Source organism: Dipteris shenzhenensis, chromosome 30 (assembly GCF_047967505.1).
Source record: "Dipteris shenzhenensis isolate YYH24624 ecotype China chromosome 30, Dip_SZ_1.0, whole genome shotgun sequence".
NCBI lineage: Eukaryota > Viridiplantae > Streptophyta > Polypodiopsida > Gleicheniales > Dipteridaceae > Dipteris > Dipteris shenzhenensis.
The window spans coordinates 3,747,651-3,766,166 of NC_141625.1; the positions used below are offsets into that span (position 1 = coordinate 3,747,651).

General features: G+C 43.7%; 1 pseudogene; it reads right to left on the bottom strand.

The window, feature by feature from the left end:
• Positions 1 to 215: 215 nt before the first annotated feature.
• Positions 216 to 2,402, bottom strand: LOC147881619 (aldehyde oxidase GLOX pseudogene; annotated as a pseudogene).
• Between the last annotated feature and the right edge of the window lie 16,114 nt (positions 2,403 to 18,516).

Below are 18,516 nucleotides of genomic sequence, written 5' to 3' on the forward strand. Positions count from 1 at the left end.
TTATACGTCTTATCAGTCGAGAAAGAGAGTCTTCTATGTCGTTCCAAGATATTGACGTAGCGAATCGGAACGGCGAGTCCTTCAACAGATGATACAGATCGCAACGAAGGAATCACGAACGTCAGGACACGAGTGAACATACACGAAGACTGCTGTAAAATATTGCGGCTACCGCTTCCAATTAAGGGACGCAATAACATAAGAAATTTGCTAAGGGAAGCCCGGCCTCAAGTGTGTGAGAACAAAACCCTTTCTACTACTATACATGAATTTTCCCGCACCAGTCGTTTGCCGACTTACTCTCCACCTCCGCCATGTACCCAACTTCTTCCAATGAGCAGCTGGGGACTTTCCGCACCGCCCATTCTGGAGTTATTTCATGTTGTTAATTGAAAGAATGGACAATAGAAGATCTAGAACTAACATAGAAGACAGCCCAAGACTAATGCATATAAAGTCCGTAGCTCTTTCAGTTTACGCTGCTGCCACTTGTAGCCACGCAGCGGTGCTGGGGATTCCCTGGTTCACCACGAAGAGCATGTAGTATGCAGGCGGAGCTATCGAGGACGATGGCGGAGCCGTTGCATTGACAAGATAAGAATTAGCCCCTCCTGTATTAATCTGCCCGGATACAGATAGCTGTAGTAAACGCAAGCCTTGAGAATATGAGTGGGTTGTGAACGGAGAACTCATCAGGTTGATCGCGAAATTCCCCTGAGGTGCCGTGCTCACAGAAACAGTCACACTGAATTGCTGGCCATAACTGATCGAAGACGGAGCGTTAATGATGCTCGGACGATTGCCATCGTTCGCCGAATCCAGATAAGCTGGAGAGAAGGCCTCAACTCTCAATTCCGTCGGAAATTCGCCCGTGAAAGTATAAAACTGATGAGTGTTACTGCCTGCGACCAAAACTCTACCGTCAGGCAGGAGGTTCGCAGTGGAGTGATAGACTCGCGCGATGGTGGTGGCAGTTTGAGTCACAAAACGACTCCCAGCAGCTGCGTTACGCTCGTAAAGAACCGGAGATAAGGTTGGATTGATGGCATTGCCCCAACCTTGGCAGCCATTTTGAGCTCCATTGATGATGAGCACATCGCCTGAAGCAAGAAACACCATATCTCCCATTGCCCGTCGGAAGGGCATATACTCCATCTCCCAGGAAGGGTTCGCAGACGTGACAGTGATTCGGCCACAAGTTTGAGAGGCATTCGGAAAAGGGGACGGATACAAGAAGCAATCAAGTTGAGCACCTCCGCATACAAGCACCTCCACGTTGGTGTAGCCGTCGTCCCCCGTGAGAGGCAGCATTACCGAAGACCCTGCAGATGGATAATTGCGAGGCTCACCAGGGATGGTGGGGAAAGTCTTAACCACAGTCGCCGTCTGGTAGTTGTAAATGATCGAATCCCTGTCTGCAAAGATATAGAGGTTTCCGTCCGGAAGGAGATGGACAAACGGATAATAGTTGTCGTTCTCCGCGTCATCTGTCGATTGCAGGAAGGGAAGTGTGGTCTTTGGGACACCATTTGCAGGGATGAACTCGTACGTGAAAACGCTGCGACCCCCCACAACTATTTGTCGACCATCCGGCAACAGCTGGTTTGATGCATACCATCGACCATCTTGCAAAAACTCGGTCGTGGATTCGACCCAGTCGCAAGTTCCGTCGCTGGCACAGGGAGTAAACCGCCTCACTTTGTTGAGGCCATCGTTGTCTCCTCCCGTCTGTACCAGCGTTCCGTCAGGAAAGAACTGGCCAGACGAACACCACGTATCGGTGGCGATGAAGAGAGGGCGGATGATATTAGGACCGGGGGTGAACAGCACCGAGTGCGCAGAACAATCGTGCGTGAGTGTTTGATCGTTGGGATCGTCTCGGCAAACTCCATTGGTGAGGTTGATCTGCGAGGGGCCAATGTCGGTTCGGTCGAGCATTATGACGTTGCTGAAGTGAGTGACAGCGGTATGCATGGAGGCAATCCCGGCATTCTGCACAAGCAATTCCCAGCTCCCTTGGGCACGGACTGGTGCAATGGCGATCGGGAAGAGGAGAAGCATGCAGAGGGCGGAGGGGAGGAGGGCTAAAACCCAGTCTCTCATTGCAACGGAGGAAGCGGATAGGATGTGACGAAGCTGAGAGGCAAGTACAAGCACAGAGGGGCTGACACCAGAGAAATGGGAGGTTAGAAAGCCTGAAGGTATGAGCTGAGCTGAGGTGGGAGGCAGCAAAATGCTTCCAGGTGAGAGCCGTGCTTCGCTAAAAAGCAAGCCAGACTCAGAAGAAAGCTAGCAAAGTAGAGGAGTGAAAGAAGAAACTTAGAGTTGCTAGCAAAAGAGATGCTGGCAAAGTAAAGGGAGGGGAAGAATGCAGAAGAACGCAAAGGGTGCTAGCAGCAAGATTCAAAATGTTACGACGATGTAATGGATGGAGTACAAGCACAATTATATATGACGATGCAAGATGAAAACCAGGAGACGTAAATTAAGGAGAGCACAAAGCGTCAAAAGAAAGCAAGCCGACAAAAAGCCCACAGGAAGATGGAATGGGAGCAGGAATGAAGCAACGACGGCTGGAGTATGGTATGTATAAATTCGCCCACTACGTTGCAGTGGGCGGCAGTGAAGCTGAAGAAACGAATCATACAAGGAAGGGGGCCTCCGGCCTCCCCCAGGAAGGGCCAAAAGAGAGATTAAAAACATAGATATCATAAAGAAAGAGACGCGAAAGAGCTGCGAAGAAGTCCAATGATCCTCCACAGAGAGAACAACAAAAAGAGCAAAAGGTGGCGCGGAGCAAAGTCAGGAGCACGTAGAATATAGATTTAATCGTTAAGGCTTTAACCAATTAAGGTTCGTTTGCGCGTGTGAGAAGCATTGGAGAAATAAATGAGAGCCGCGTAGCAAGCACCTACCCAACGATCCATAGGACAGTAATTAAGCTACGAGACGGCAGCGCGAAATTTTACGTTTTGGGTTAAGTGCCGTTGTTTATACGTTTGGAGTCTTAAGACTCTTAAGTTACAGCTGTGCTCCAGAGGAGCAATAGCTGGGGGGCAGTAGGGTGAGGGGTTTCGGCCACGTGTAAAGTCCTAGGCCAGCCGTTGCGCATATAAAGGGGCTTGTGTGTTGCTTGGTTCTCTTGTTGGATAGAGACGCCCGCTTACTGGCTCCACGTTCCCGCGGACAAAAGTGGCCCCCTTGACGCTGACTGTTAAAACGTATGCAACCTGATCGCAATCTCCCCGCCGCTTCCATCGCACTCTCGCCCTTATTATTTATTAACTCTGCTATCTCTCCGCCGCTTCCATCGCACCTCTTTCCACCTTATCGCTCTCGACATTCTCCACAGAAAGATGCCCGCCCCGTTCTCCCACGACTCCCACACAACAACAGCACACACGCACGCTTGCATTTACTCCCTTTCTTTTCCATCTCAGGTGCTGCATGCAGCATGGCCTGCCCACGGCCCAAATTCCTTGCTTCATGCCTCCACCCACCTGGCCCCAAGATAGCAGGGCTTCTAATAAGAGAGCATTCCCACAATACCAAATTCAAAATTTTAATGTTTCCAAGCTTTCCCCGTTCATTCAAGGAGCTCCCATTATAATAAACCCAAGAATGATAAATTGAAAGTTGTGTGTGTGTGTGTGAGAGAGAGAGAGAGAGATGGAGCCTTAGTTCTCTTTAAAACATGCAATCTGACCTCAAATTTAGCTCCTATTTCATGCCCACACTAGTTGAAAACTTTCACATGAATGCCCTCTAACCAGAATACAATCAACCTAACTCTAGTGATCCCCTATAATCTCTAGATATTTAAGGGCAATTACCCAAAACAAGACACACATCACCATCGGTTATCATACTTACTATAACTACACAAGGGGGCATAGTTGAGGCCATTATAGGTAGTAAAAGACTATGGAAAGGAACCTACGTCTAGTCACATAGTACTTTTGTAACTCAAAGATTGGAGCACATAGATCCATCAAATCCTACGGACCAAAAAGAATTAATTAAAGCCAAAAAATTTCTAAAGGTATCTTGACTCCAACAAATTTCTGCCAAAAAAATCAATCAAACCCAAAAATTTTCTAGAGGTATCTAGACTCCAACATTAATACTACAAGGCATGCTTTAACAAGTTCATCTATGTAGACATCAAATTTGTTATTTCCCCTCAAGAGTCAAGGACAGATGTACAAAGTATGTTGTTGTTAACCACCTTGCGTGCAAGCATCTCTAGCGAAAGTGATTTAACATAACAATCTTGTGTGATGAATATGGGACCCCTATCATTGCTTCTCTATTTAAAAGTCATGTGTAACAAAACATTGAAACGGCTATTGCCTTTATTGACAACTCACTTGGATCACTTCCATGATAAAAAATCTTTGTTACTTTATTATTCAACCTACATCTTTATGTCTTTCACGTAATCTTCTCCCCTAATACCCATACCTTTAATAACATAAGAAAAACCAAGTTGCACACTAGGAATCAAATCATGTATCATGTGCTTTTTTCACTTTATATTATCAAAATCTTCCACAGCCACAACTTCAAGATAGTGTGGACACAAGAACATTACATAAGGAGAATATTTCAAAGGTGTGGGCATGGCCATGAAGTTCACATTTGGTTCCATGATATAGGAACGGTTGTCTTGGTTCATGCAAATTCATATTTTTGTTTCTTGTTTTCAAAATGTCCAAGACTATGTGGTCATGCAAGGACGTAGATGAAAGTGATCTTAATGCTTTGCTTGGGAAAATTGGGGGAGTGCTTGGGTGTTTCAATATCATGCATGTAAGGCAAATGTGGTCATCACATACTAGATATCATGGCAAACATTGTATTTTGCCTTTCAATACAAGAGGTGGAAGAAAATAGCTTCCCAGTTAACTTGAATGATGATGACAACATAGCAGTATGTCTGCCTATTGAGCTTGATGGGGGAGATGTCAAGAATGTGACTTCCCATCATAGTGGACTCTAAAGATGTCCAAGAGCACTTATTGAGCATGGAGGATGGTATGTTAGCGTCTTTCAACTTCACCTTGAATGGTCAAAGCGTGCATAAGAGAGCTGGAAAGTCAGACAATTTTATCTAGACATTAAATTAAGGATGAAGGTTTTTTGTATTATCTTAGGAGATTGAGATGTTATAAAAAATTCGGTGTATTTTTTTATTTTTATTTTAAAAAAAATAGCCGCTTACATTAAAAAGGTGGGTCACGCCCTAAAAAGGAAAAGACTCTAATAACAAAAGGATAGCAACAAAAAGCCGAATTATGGGCGTGCACCCCCAACCCGCACTGAGAGCAGCTTCAAACTACTAGCAACTGCTATTAGACAATGGTTGGTTACAGGCACCCTAGCCTCTAATAAGTTGGTAAAGTCCCTAAGATTGGCTTTGACTCTCACAAGAATTACCTCTTCTAAAGAGAAGATCCGAGAGTGAGTGTAGAAAATAGAGAGAATTACCTCTTCTAAAGAGAAGATCCGAGAGTGAGTGTAGAAAATAGAGAGATTTCACATTTCCCATATTGCAAGGAGAGTAGACGCTCTTATTGGAGGCCACGCACTTGCTAGAGTAGAGGGCTATGAAGATAGTGGGAGAGAAGGAAGGAGTCTCATTGCGGCTTTCTCACATACACAATGGGGGAATACACACAAAGGAATATGGATTAGCATGGATTTCTGGAAAGGTATGGAGGATAGTACTGGAGTTAGGTAGGGATGTGAGTAGATCAGAATAGAGAGTGGCAAGATAGGGGAGATTAGATTAAAGGTAGACCACATATCCCTTTGGCAGATCTCTGTCGCTTCTGGTAGGTACTGACAGCTTTAATTTTGGATTTTTCTGGGAGTTGTATCCCATGGAAGTTGCTGGTGATTATTGCAGTAAAGGTAGGAGTCCCGCTATTACCCAAAGAGGGGGCTTCCCATCAAGCATTCATAATGTAGTATTGCATTAGGTGGAGGCTGAAAATAGTTTCCTCTTCTTAATTGTGAAAGCCAAAAGAACTCTAGTACAAAGAAATAGAAGAACCCTATATGTGGGTCTCAAACCAAACTCAGCTAACTAAGGTGGCATACTAACTGAGCCACGAACTAGAGTACGTAAGGATAGCTATCATCCAGCTATTATTCATGTGCGGTGTACCAACTGCATCTACAGCTAACAAGTCGGTGACATAAATGCACAACGGTCACCCTGGCATATCACGAGTGGAGCTCGATATCTCAACACTCCCCCTCGAGCTCAATCCCAATTCCTGCACACCAAGCAAGTCTCTGAACTTGCGCAGCTTCTCTGTGCCCAATGCCTTCATGAATATGTCAGCTGCCTGATCCTTTGTGACATAAACTAGATCAATAAGACCTAGTAAAACCTTCTCTTGCACATAGTGATAATGCACCTTAATGTGCTTTGTTCTAGCATGATAGACTGGGTTATTTGCCAAGTGTATACTGCTCATGTTGTCACAATAAATGCCAACTGGCCCATCTGTAGACTGATGCATATCATAAAGTAGCTTATGCAACCAAGCTACCTCACATGCAGCCATTGCTGCACCCCTATACTCAGCCTCTATGCTCGACAAGGCAACTGTAGGCTGTTTTTGCTGCTCCAAGTGACTGCAGCACTCCCAAAAGAGAACACATATCCATTGGTAGATTGTCTATCTGAAATACTACCAGCCCAATCAGCATCAGTGTATGCAACTATATCTGAACCCCAGCCTCATAAAATAGTCCATACTGCAATGTGGACTTCACATACCTGAGTATGCGTCTAGCCGCATCCAAATGCGGTTTCCTTGGAGCCTGCATAAACTGACTTACCAATCCAACAGCATAGCTCAAATCTGGCCTGGTAATAGTCATATAAATCAAACTTCCTACTATGCATCTATACATAGTAGGGTCTTCCAGAAGCTCACCTGCATCTGCACTCAGCTTCACATTCTGCTCCAAAGGAACTAAAATAGGCTTACAGCCTGTCATCCCATATTTGGACAGCATACCCAATCCATACTGCCTCTGCAAGAGCCGTATCCCACTTGGTGATCTAATCACCTCAATGCCCAAGAAATAACACAGCTCTCCCAAATCCTTCATCTCAAACTTCTGCTTCAATAGCATTTTCACATGAAGGATATCTTCATCACTATCACCTGTGATGATCAAATCATCAACATAAATGACAAGCAGCATAATACCTTTCTCTGTTTTTCTCACATAAAGTGAGAAATCTGCCTTGGAAATCTGAAAGCCAATAGTGACAAGATACTGTCCTATCTTGTTACACCATGCTCTAGGTGCTTGCTTCAAGCCATACAAGGCTTTCTTCAACCTGCAAACAAACTCAGGATGAACAGCATGAACATAACCTGGTGGCTGCTCCATAAAGACCTCTTCTTGCAAATCACCATGCAAGAAGGCATTCTTTACATCCATCCGATGTAAACACCATCCCTTTGATGCAGCCATAGCAATGACTGCTCTTACGATTGCCATCCTTGCAACCGAACTGAATGTTTCTTCATAATCAATGCCATATGTCTGTGCATACCCCTTGACAACTAATTTTGCCTTGTATCTGTTCATAGAACCATCTGCATTGTGCTTCACCTTATAAACCCACTTACAGCCAATTGCATTCTTGTCTTTAGGCAAAGGCACCAATTCCCATGTAGAATTTGCTTCCAAGGCATCCATTTCTTCATCCATGGCTTTCTCCCATTTTTCTTTTCCCATGGCTTGCTCAAAAGAAGTGGGTTCTGGTTCCTGTATCACTTTGACCATATAGGCATACTGAATGGCTGTAAATCCATCATATTTCAACCTATCCACAAGATACCTAGCTCTGATAGACCTGCACAAAATAGGCTCACTTCCAGGTGCTCTTAAAACATCCCTGGTCTTCCTTACTCCAGGTGTAACAACAGAAGGAATACCCAACTCATCATCAATGCTCTATTTTGAGCCACTGGATTCACCATCCACATAAGAGTGACTTGCATTCACATCAAACATGGGCTAATCTACCTTCTCTTTTCCTTTTCGTGATACCTACATACCACTATTTGCATTGCTTTGAGGAGATTCTCCTGATCTCAATCTGCCTGTCCATGGCGAAGTCTTCAACCCAATAATAATCTAGGTCTTTTTCATTTAGCATGGCTCGAGATACCTCTCCAATATGCCTGTTTTTCCTTTCTGCAAGTCCATTTTGCTGTGGGGTATGACTGCATGAATATTGCTGCTTTATGCCATGCTCTTGCAGGAACCTTGCAAACTCATTTGAGAGATACTCTCCCCCTCCATCTGACCTTAGGCATTTTATTTGCAGGGCTGTTTCTTTTTCAACCATAGCTTTAAAAGCTTTGAAATGCCCAAACACTTCACTTTTCTTTTTCATAAAATACACCCAAACTTTTCTGCTGTAGTCATCAATAAAAGTGACAAAATAACGACAGCCTCCAATAGATGCACCTTTAGTAGTCCACACATCAGAGTGGATTAATTCCAATGGCTTCTTACTCTCTTGAACATGTCTAAGAAATGGTTTCCTTGCCTGTTTTCCAAATTGACAGGCTTCACATACCTTATGTGTTTCAGCAACCTTGAATTTAGCAATCCTGCAACAATGTTTTGGGCCTACATTGATTTAAGTCGCTATACATTAACATGACCAATGCGTTTATGCCAGATATCAATATCTGCAACTACACCGGTCCCATGTGCAAACATTGTTGCACTCAATTCAGGCATGTCCACATCCAACGTAAACATCCTGCCCTTCTTCTTTCCTTTTGCTATCAAGCGACCGTTATTTTTCATATCCTCAACAAAGCATCCATGAGGATTAAATCTGACCTACAAGCCCTGCTCAACCATTTGGCCAACAGAAACCAGGTTCTTGGTGATATTCGGGACATGAAATACATCAGACAGGTATTTCTTTTTCCCATCCTGCATAGACAAAGGAATTTTACCAATCTGCACAATAGGATGTGCAGTATCATCACCAGTCTCCACAAATCCTGGTCTTTCCATTTTCCTTGCATCCTGCATCCATTCTGCATGACTTGTCATGTAGTTTGATGCACCTGAGTCAACATACCACACATCATTGCTTTCTTCTGCACTTGTCATAGAATTGGTCATGTGTTGCACCATAAACAAATGCTCATTTCTGTCATCACCCTGTCTACTAGAGGATGCATAATTGCCTTGCTGCAATTTTCCATTCATAATGTCATTTTGCTTTTTGTAGCAGTCTTTAGCCATATGACCCATTTTACCACAGCAGTAGCATTCAACATTGCTGTTTGCATTTTGGCCTCTTTGCCATCCACCAAGACCTCTTTGGCTCCCCCTGCGTCTAGAGTTACCACGTCCTCCTCCAAAGGACTGGTATTCTTGAGTTTGTTGCATATTTTGATTTCTACCACGGCCTCCAGATCGGCCTCCTCTACCTTTGCCTCTACCTCTTCCAGCATTTGAGTAGAAGATAGTTTCTTTTGAAGTTCCTCCTGAAGAAGATGCACCACCATTTCTCTGCTCTTCAGAAATTATAAGAGCAAACAACTCCTCAAAATCAAGAAATTTTTCACGGACGGCAATGGATGTCCGGAACTGTGCATAATCCGTTCCTAGACCATTCAAGGTCACAGAAACTAGATCATCATCTTCCACTGGCGACCCAATGGAAGCAAGTGCATCTACAATTTTCTTCACCTTCATGTGGTAGTCATTGATGCTCATATTTTCTCTCTGCACATTGTGCAACTCCTACTTGAGCTGCATTTTCCTGGCTTGCGTATTTGTGCTATACATTTTTGCCAAAGTATCCCATGCCTCCTATGGCATACTTGCATCTTGAATATGCACAATCATAGAATCTGAAATACTGATAGACAGCCAGTACATAACTTTTCAGGCTCTCTCATGCCATCTTTTAAATGCCTGCATTTCCTATTGATTGGGAACATTAGGAAGAACTGGTTCTTCTTCATTTCCTATAATGAACTCCCAATAGCCTTTTCCCATAAGGAAATTCGTCATTCTAAACTTCCATGCTTGGAAGTTGTTCTTGTCAAACTTTTCAGTGACAATCTGTGATAGAGAATCAGACGCCATTACAAAACACTGCAAAATATTCTGTCACTGCAAAAAACACAGCTTCTGCCTCACAAGGGCAAATATGCAAAACTGACAAAAGTGGTATTTGACACACAGTCACTTCCTAGTGACGATTTTGCATCAACAGGCAATAAGGATGATTTTGTAACTCCCAATATATCTACGCACAGGCATACGATGCAATTTCTGTGGCAACTTTTCACCGACCTACAGAGCAGTGGTCGCACAGCAAAAACAGGGCCTTTTTCTCAGTGCCTGCAGAAATCTTCCACCTCCAAAACGGGCCCCGAAATGGCCTCGAATCAGAAAAATAAAGTCACCAAGGGCTTTGCCCTTGTCTGCGGCATATATTGCCCTCTCGCCACACTGCAAAGGGCGTCTCAATCTGAGACAATGCACTCTTGCACTTTCCGGCTGTGCTACCTATAGAGATTTGCTTCCAAACTCGAAAAAGGAAAGCAACACTGGTCCTCTTACCAGGACACCGCGAACTTGGTTTGCTTTCTTGAGCTCCTTACCACGAACCGGGCTCTGATACCATGTGAAGATAGTGGGAGAGAAGGAAGGAGTCTCACTTTCGGCTTTCTCACATACAGAATGGTGGAATACACACAAAGGTGGAGGCTGAAAACAGTTTTCCTCTTCTTAGTTGTGAAAGACAAAAGAACTCTAGTACAAAGAAATAGAAGAACCCTATATGTGGGTCTCAAACCAAACTCAGCTAACTAAGGTGGCATACTAATTGAGCCATGAACTAGAGTACATAAGGATAGCTGTCATCCAGCGATTATTCATGGGCAGTGTACCAACCGCATTTGCAGCTAACAAGTCGGTGACATAAATGCACAACAGTCACCCTGGCATATCATGAGTGGAGCTCGATATCTCAACAAGGGCAACCTCTCACTACCCCCAATAGAGCGATTTGCCAGTTCTTGATGAGCATGAAATGACTCATAAACCCTGCAGCACGAACCGCCCTCTCTACCTTGCTCCAGACCGCCCGAGGAATGAGACAGCTCCAAGTGAGGTGCCTCATCGTTTCAAAAGCCATCCGACACAACAGACGAACTTGTGAAACCTGAATATGATGAGACAATTTGGCCCTAATAGGCAACCACTACAGTAGAACCTTCCACAGAAGAAAAGTCACCTTACCCGATAAATTCGAGTTTTGAATCCCTTGTAGGATTGACCTCCACCAACCCATACCTCTCCTGCCATACCATTTCTTATTTAGATCAACAATTAACAAGCGGTCACTAATAAGCAATGTATAGGCTACCCTAGCCGAGTTTTTGTTAAGGCTCGTTCTATCCAACTTCCATTGCCTAACCTTCCACTTATCCGAAGCTACACAGTTGGTAGGCTAATAATTCGACACCCTCTCCATCTTTGCCTGCAACAGGTCTGTTTCCCCTTGGCTCAAGCAAAACTTGGCACTAAGATTATCTACACTATGCCAATCAGCCTCCCTGGCATTCCACAGATCTTCCCACCCCTTAATCCCCTTCTTGAAAGCGCTTCTCGCCCTCACTAGATCATGCATCGCGAAAGGTTCTTTGCGAAATGCAAGGCTCCACCATACACATTCCTTCATACTAGAATGACCTCAAACCATCCCTTCCCCGCCAACTCAATCTCTCGGCGCATATCTTCGAAGGAGTCACAAGGCCTGTAGTAATCTCCGAGCTAGTAATCTTCAGAGGATAACCCAAGCACAGCAAGTCATACAGTGTTAGCCCCCTCCATGTGCTTGCCGCTTTGCTTCTCCCTTGCTCAATAAAGAACTTCACAATCTCCACCTAGGGAGACCTGTATTTGAACAAGCGAGGCAACCACTTTATGGTGTATTTGACTATGGTGTCTTTATGGTGTGCTTTCATGTCTTAATTGCTTAAAACTATTAATGTTAGATTTTTTTACATTACATTTTTAAGGGGGGTTTCCACTATATAAGTGTGTAAAAGACATTTGTTATTCACTTTCACTCTTCACTAACTAGAATTTCCCTAATCGTGCTAGTCCCTCCTTTGCTATAGCACCCCTAGTGTTGTCACTACAACATCCATGCATTCCACACATGAGCAACATTCTATTAGTCCATCTCACAAATCTCGTTTGGTGATTCGGAGAATGAGTTTTTTTCCCTAGTTTGCAAGACCCTAGATGTCCTCTAAACATACCTAGGAGCAAAAGAGGACATCCATGACCTCATCAAGTACATGCAAGTTTGTAGTAAGGATTTTGCAGATGAGCTTGATAAATCTGTGAATCAATGGGTCCCCTTAGATTATCTCACCTTCTTGTACAATGAGCCTCAATTCATAAAGTGTCTTGATCATTTTGTTAGTGATCTTCCATATGATTCTTATGCAAAAGCTGATATTGATGTACTTGTAAGCTTGGGTATTATAGGGAACATAAGGACTAGGTTCCTCTCTTGGGAGATGACCTTTATTTTCCTGCTCTAGGAGGGCCAAACAGAAGAAGAGCCCTCATCCCCACACAATCCCACTAGTTTTGATTCCAACATTCGAGTTACTTAAGATGACTCTGACCTTTACTTGGAAGAGCTACTTAGCAAGGAAGCTATGGAGAGGTAGGCAATAGAAGCCTTGTAGTTGTTGATCCCAACATAGGGCCCTCGACTAGCATAAAGCCCCCTCAACCTTAAACATGTCCTTTAATCTAGCAATGAGAATTTTGACATTGGCCCCACTCATTATTCATGGATGGAGATACCTATTCCTCCATGACATTAAAACTCTTTTTGGTGTGAGGGAGGACAAGGAACTAAGAGTTTTGTCAAGTTTTAATATTGACACAAGCATCAAAGACCCCAACTTGGATCAATTTCTTATCACAACACTAGCAAGATTAAAGAATGCACAACCCTCAACATGAGACTTGCTATCAAATGTACCACCAACAAGATAAAAGAATGCACACCCCTCAACCTAGGACTTGCTATCAGATGAACCACATACTAAATAAGCTTCTACTTCTCACAAAACGTAGGATATAATTGAGAGGACAATTTACATTAGAGATGATAATGGTGGTGGTGTGCAATGTAACATCCTTTCTTTATGTGTTTTGAAGTATTCTTACAATGAGTAGCATTACCCATCTACAATGGGTTAGCGGCCCACTCCGGTGGGTCTCAACATTGGGACCTTTCATTTCAAGGAAATACAACTTAAGATTTTATTTATAAATCTCAATATCTAAATGCTTCTTAGGAATTTTACAATTGGATCTATGTTAGGCCTTGTCATTGCTTTCAATTGTTGGGAAAGAAGTTTTAGAAGGAGATAAAGACTTGCAAGGGAATTCAACCAGTTTCTAAAAGCTATCATAACCTAACTCGAGGCTATTCTAGGGAGACCTTTCTTGCGTATGGCAGGATTGATCCATGATTGGTACTCCAACAACATTTATCTAAGGAAAGATCAACAAGTTGTTAGGGTTGATCTCCGAACATGGAAGGCTTACACTATGTCCACAAATCTATTTGTAACTGAATCGGATACCACTAATAGGTTTGTGCTAGTAAAGCTGGTTAAAAAATATAAGAAAGAGGACAGTGAGAAGAGTCTTAATGAACCTTGGGGTGCTCCTTTACCAAAACTAGAAAACTCAATTGATTGGATCCATACACTTGCAGCAATAGATCCACCAACTACTGAGGGCACTCAAAAGATGTACCTTGATGATGAACAACTTAACTCCATTACACCTTTTTACACCATAAGAGCGGTACTACTTAATCAAATTGAATTAGGAATTGACAATTCCCTTGATCCTAACGAGATAGATATGACTCCATCTCAACTTTGGGTAGAGCTAACATCAGCAAGTGCAACATGCCAAATACAAGCCATGGTAGATGGGCGAGCATGCCACAACCTCATCTCTTGGGAGACATTAAAGCATCTTGTCCAGGTACACCTTCAAGTATGTGATTCTGAAATTCAGTCCATAGAGGGTACCTCTACTAAGGTTATTGGTTCGTTAATGTTGAATGTTTCCTTCAACAATTACATTGTGCCTTGCAAGTTCTTTTTAGCTCCTACAGGTACCTTAATAGAAGCCGCCATTCTTGGTAAAAGCTCGATCCAAGACACATACGAAGGGTTACTTGGTGGAATCAACCCATCAAGATGCACCAATTGCTATCCAAGGATCAACATCAGCAACTACTTCCACCTCCCCACCTCGACAAGGATGCCACCAAGGAAGAAGGCAAAGACAAAAGGCAACCAAGAAAATATGGGTTCGAAAGGATCTATTGAAGGACCAAGGATACTTTGAGGGTGAATCATATTTTTGGATTCCAAAGAAACCTCAACATATAAAGCCACCCCCTCCTCTAAACATCAAGCCTCACCATCACCAGTAGCCACCCCCTCATGTAAACAACAAACGTCAACATCAAAGAAGAAGAGGATGCCATCCAACAAGGAAGGTACATTACAATGGATTCCCACAAGACTAGCTCACCACGTAGAGCATGATTTGCTATGCATTTTTGCCTTTTGGATCACCTCAAAATTCCTTCTGATGCCCAAAGTGCTCAACATGGAAGAGTTGGCCACAGATCTATTAAACAAGTTGAGCCAACAATGGAATATAGAAGCACCAAAAGATGCTCCTAGTAACCCCCATCTCTTTCCACAAAGAGATAATATATGGTGTGGGGTATGCACTGGAAATCATCCCACTCAAGAATGCCCTCGTCTTAGAGCCAGGCCAACACTCTATTGTGCCCATTGTGTTCGTTGGGGAAATCATGACATATCCCAATGTCATTATCCTAGGGTGATTTCTCAACCCATGTATCAACAAAGGCCGCATCTACCATTACCTGCACCACCCAATCCATCCAATCAAGCACAATTGGCAATACAAGGAGCTACATCAACCAATCAAGGCATTTTAGTGCTCAAAATATTCCATTACCCATGCCAGTACTGGAACCTCAACCTCCACCACCACCACCACCACCAAGAATTATTCCCCTAAATCAAGTATTGGTGGAAGAGCTACCTAGTGATTGGGGAGACCCCAAACCTACCTACGGTGGACACAACTATCCCCAAAATGGTGACAATGCAAATCGGTCTAGCATTATAAGTCACTACATTATACAAGGTGACCAATACATTCCAGTCTACCAAATGGCACCGATTCCTCAAAAGATGGGATATATGAACAACTTGGACAAGACACCACCCATTCAATGCCATATGTGTTAAGTGCCACACCCTGCCAATGAATGTCCATATAAGGGGCAATCTAAGAAGCCAACCATATGTGCACTAGCATCTAATACACCACCACCATTGTGCACTAGGTGTGGTGCGGACCATCTTTTCAAGGATTGCTCGACGAGAAGGCCATCTAAGTTCACAAGCCTTAACTTGTTAAGCATTGAGAGAGGCCAAGTGTCATCAGTATCCTTGAATGTAATCACGAGGTTGCAAGCTAAAGCCCTTAATAAAGAGCTTCACAAACAAGCCAAAAGGGATAAAGCTAGCATGCCGAAGCCTAGAGAGGCAACTGAATTAGCATGAGTAAGAAAAAAACATAAGCGAAGTGTGAGTTTTGTGAATGACTTGCAAGCAAATGCACTTATATAGAGGTGTGTACTTAAAGAAAACGAGAAGTCCATGACTAAACAAGGTACACACCACACACTACCTAGTAGCATGCAAAATAGGTATAGGTTGGCCTACACGACATACCCCCATTTGATGACATTAAAACCTTCAATCATCTTAGCAAGCAAGGAGTGCTACCAGACGATGAAGGTATGGAATACCTACTTCTAAAACGACGAGCACAGAGAATACAAGATCAAAAATCGATGGTCCTTCTTCTACAATAATTTGGCTATTAACTGCATATTAAAGATAACATTCGCGAATCAACTACTGCTAACACGGCCATTCAAGACATAGACTATCATTGGACAGCCACGAAGGCCCACTCTCGCAGAGTGATCTTAAACATGCAAGGCCCACAATAGCTTGTGGATACAGCCAACTTGCCATAGCTTCATTATCTGCTGGAAAGGCCATGAAATATTAGAAAACAGCGGCTGCATGGCCATCGTGGCATGGCAGCAGAACCGTTTTCACGTCCCCACAAGCCGAAAATCATTTGATACAGCAAAGTAGCCAGGATGTCGTTGCTGAGCAGCACCCACTTTATTTCCATAAGCAGTAAGCCACCACGCCAGACCAGCACGCCGGATATCATGTGTATTTCGATTCTCAGTAATCAGATATCCTCTCAGGAACAGCAATGCGCCACGTCGCCACAGGGTCATGGAAAGACTACCAGCCCATGGAGAAGGTAAAAACGAGGAGATGACAGCAGAGAGAGGAGATGCGAGGACGCAGAGCACAAAGAGGAGATGCAAGGATGAGGAGCAAAAGTTGCAGAGAGAGGATAGTAGAAAAGGGAGATGGGTCGCTGGAAGATAGATGCGAGGAGGAATCGACGGCGAGGACCAGACGAGCGGGGAGGGAAGATGATCTGGTAGAAAACAATGAGGTAAGTATACACTAACTTACCCTAAATCACTAACATATACTAAAACGAAAACCTAACTTAACCTAACTATGACTTACCACTTAAACCTAACCACGTACGCCCTAACTCACATAAACAGGTCAAATGACCAAAAACACTAACTCACTAACTATGGAGCATCATATACCACCTCACACCATAGGACCCTTTGCAGGGCCCAAAAATGAATTAGACTCACGCAATATGCTCTCTTCTATTCTATATCTTAAGGAGGGACAGGACCGCCACGTGTCGCGAGGGGAAGGAGAGCAAAACGACGATGTTTTGCCACGTGTCACGAGGGGAGGGAGAGCAAAACGACGACGAGGGGAGGGAGGAGGGAATTTGAATGAAAAATGCAATGCAATGAATGCAATCAACATCAGCCGCCAAGCTCCATCAGCCGCCAAGCTCTTGGGCTATGTACCCTCCATCCTCACGGCTCCCTCCTCACACCCTCACCCTCTCCCGCTCTACGCGTTCTACTCAGTTCTGCTGCTCGTTGTCCTGCTCCATTCTGTTGCTGCTCCCTCCAACTCCGTCGCATCCGTTCCATTGCCCTCCCATTGTCTGCATCACTTGCATCACCGTCAGGCTACACGCAAATCGTCAGGCGCACAGATCGTCAGGTGGTCTTCCATGCTCTCCGTCCTCCATGCTCTTCGATGGCTCTCTTTGAAGGCTCTCTCCTACTCTTTGAAGGCTCTTTCCATGCTCTTCGACAGATCTCTTTGAAGGCTCTCTCCTGCTCTTTCCTTCGTCATCGTTTTGCTCCCCCCTCGTGACACGTGGTGGTCCAATGTATTGTTTCAATGTATTGTTTTTTTACAATGTATTGTTTTTTTAAGTCATATGTCAAGAGGTTTTTTAAGCATTGTATTCTTTTTTCTTTTTCTTTTTTTGAGAGAGAGAGAGAGAGGGGGGGGAGAGAGAGAGAGAGAGAGAGAGAGATTATGTGTGTGTGTTTGTGTGAGAGAGAGAGAGAGAGAGATTCTCCCCCCCCTTTTGTGTGTGTTTCTCTTACTTGGGTAGAAAAGCATGCACTTTTGTACCTCTACCCTCTATCTATTGCAAATGACTTTCGACACTATCTGTCGAAATGCACATCTCAATATAGACACACAGAAAAACCCGTACCTAGAGGTGTTAACACATACACACACATAATCTCTCTCTCTCTCTCTAAAAATAGCATGTACACTTCTATGGATGCTATAGATAGAGGCTAGAGGCACAAAAATACAAAACTTCAAATGCCACTATCTCCCAAAATGCACGTAAGACTGGCATGTAAGACTGTGTGTGTGCGTGTATGTGTGTGTGTGTGTGTTGTGTATGTGTATGTGTGTGTGTGTATAGGGAGAGAGAGGGGGAGAGAGAGAGAGAGAGAGAGAGAGAGAGAGAGAGAGAGAGAGAGAGAGAGATTCTCCCCCCCCTTTTGTGTGTTTCTCTTACTTGGGTAGAAAAGCATGCACTTTTGTACCTCTACCCTCTATCTATTGCAAATGACTTTCGACACTATCTGTCAAAATGCACATCTCAATACAGACACACAGAAAAACCCGTACCTAGAGGTGTTAACACATACATACACACACACACACATACACATACACAACACACACACACACACACATACACGCACACACACAGTCTTACGCGCCAGTCTTATGCGCATTTTGGGAGATAGTGGCATTTGAAGTTTTGTATTTTTTGCCTCTAGCCTCTATCTATAGCATCCATAGAAGTGTACATGCCATTTTTAGAGAGAGA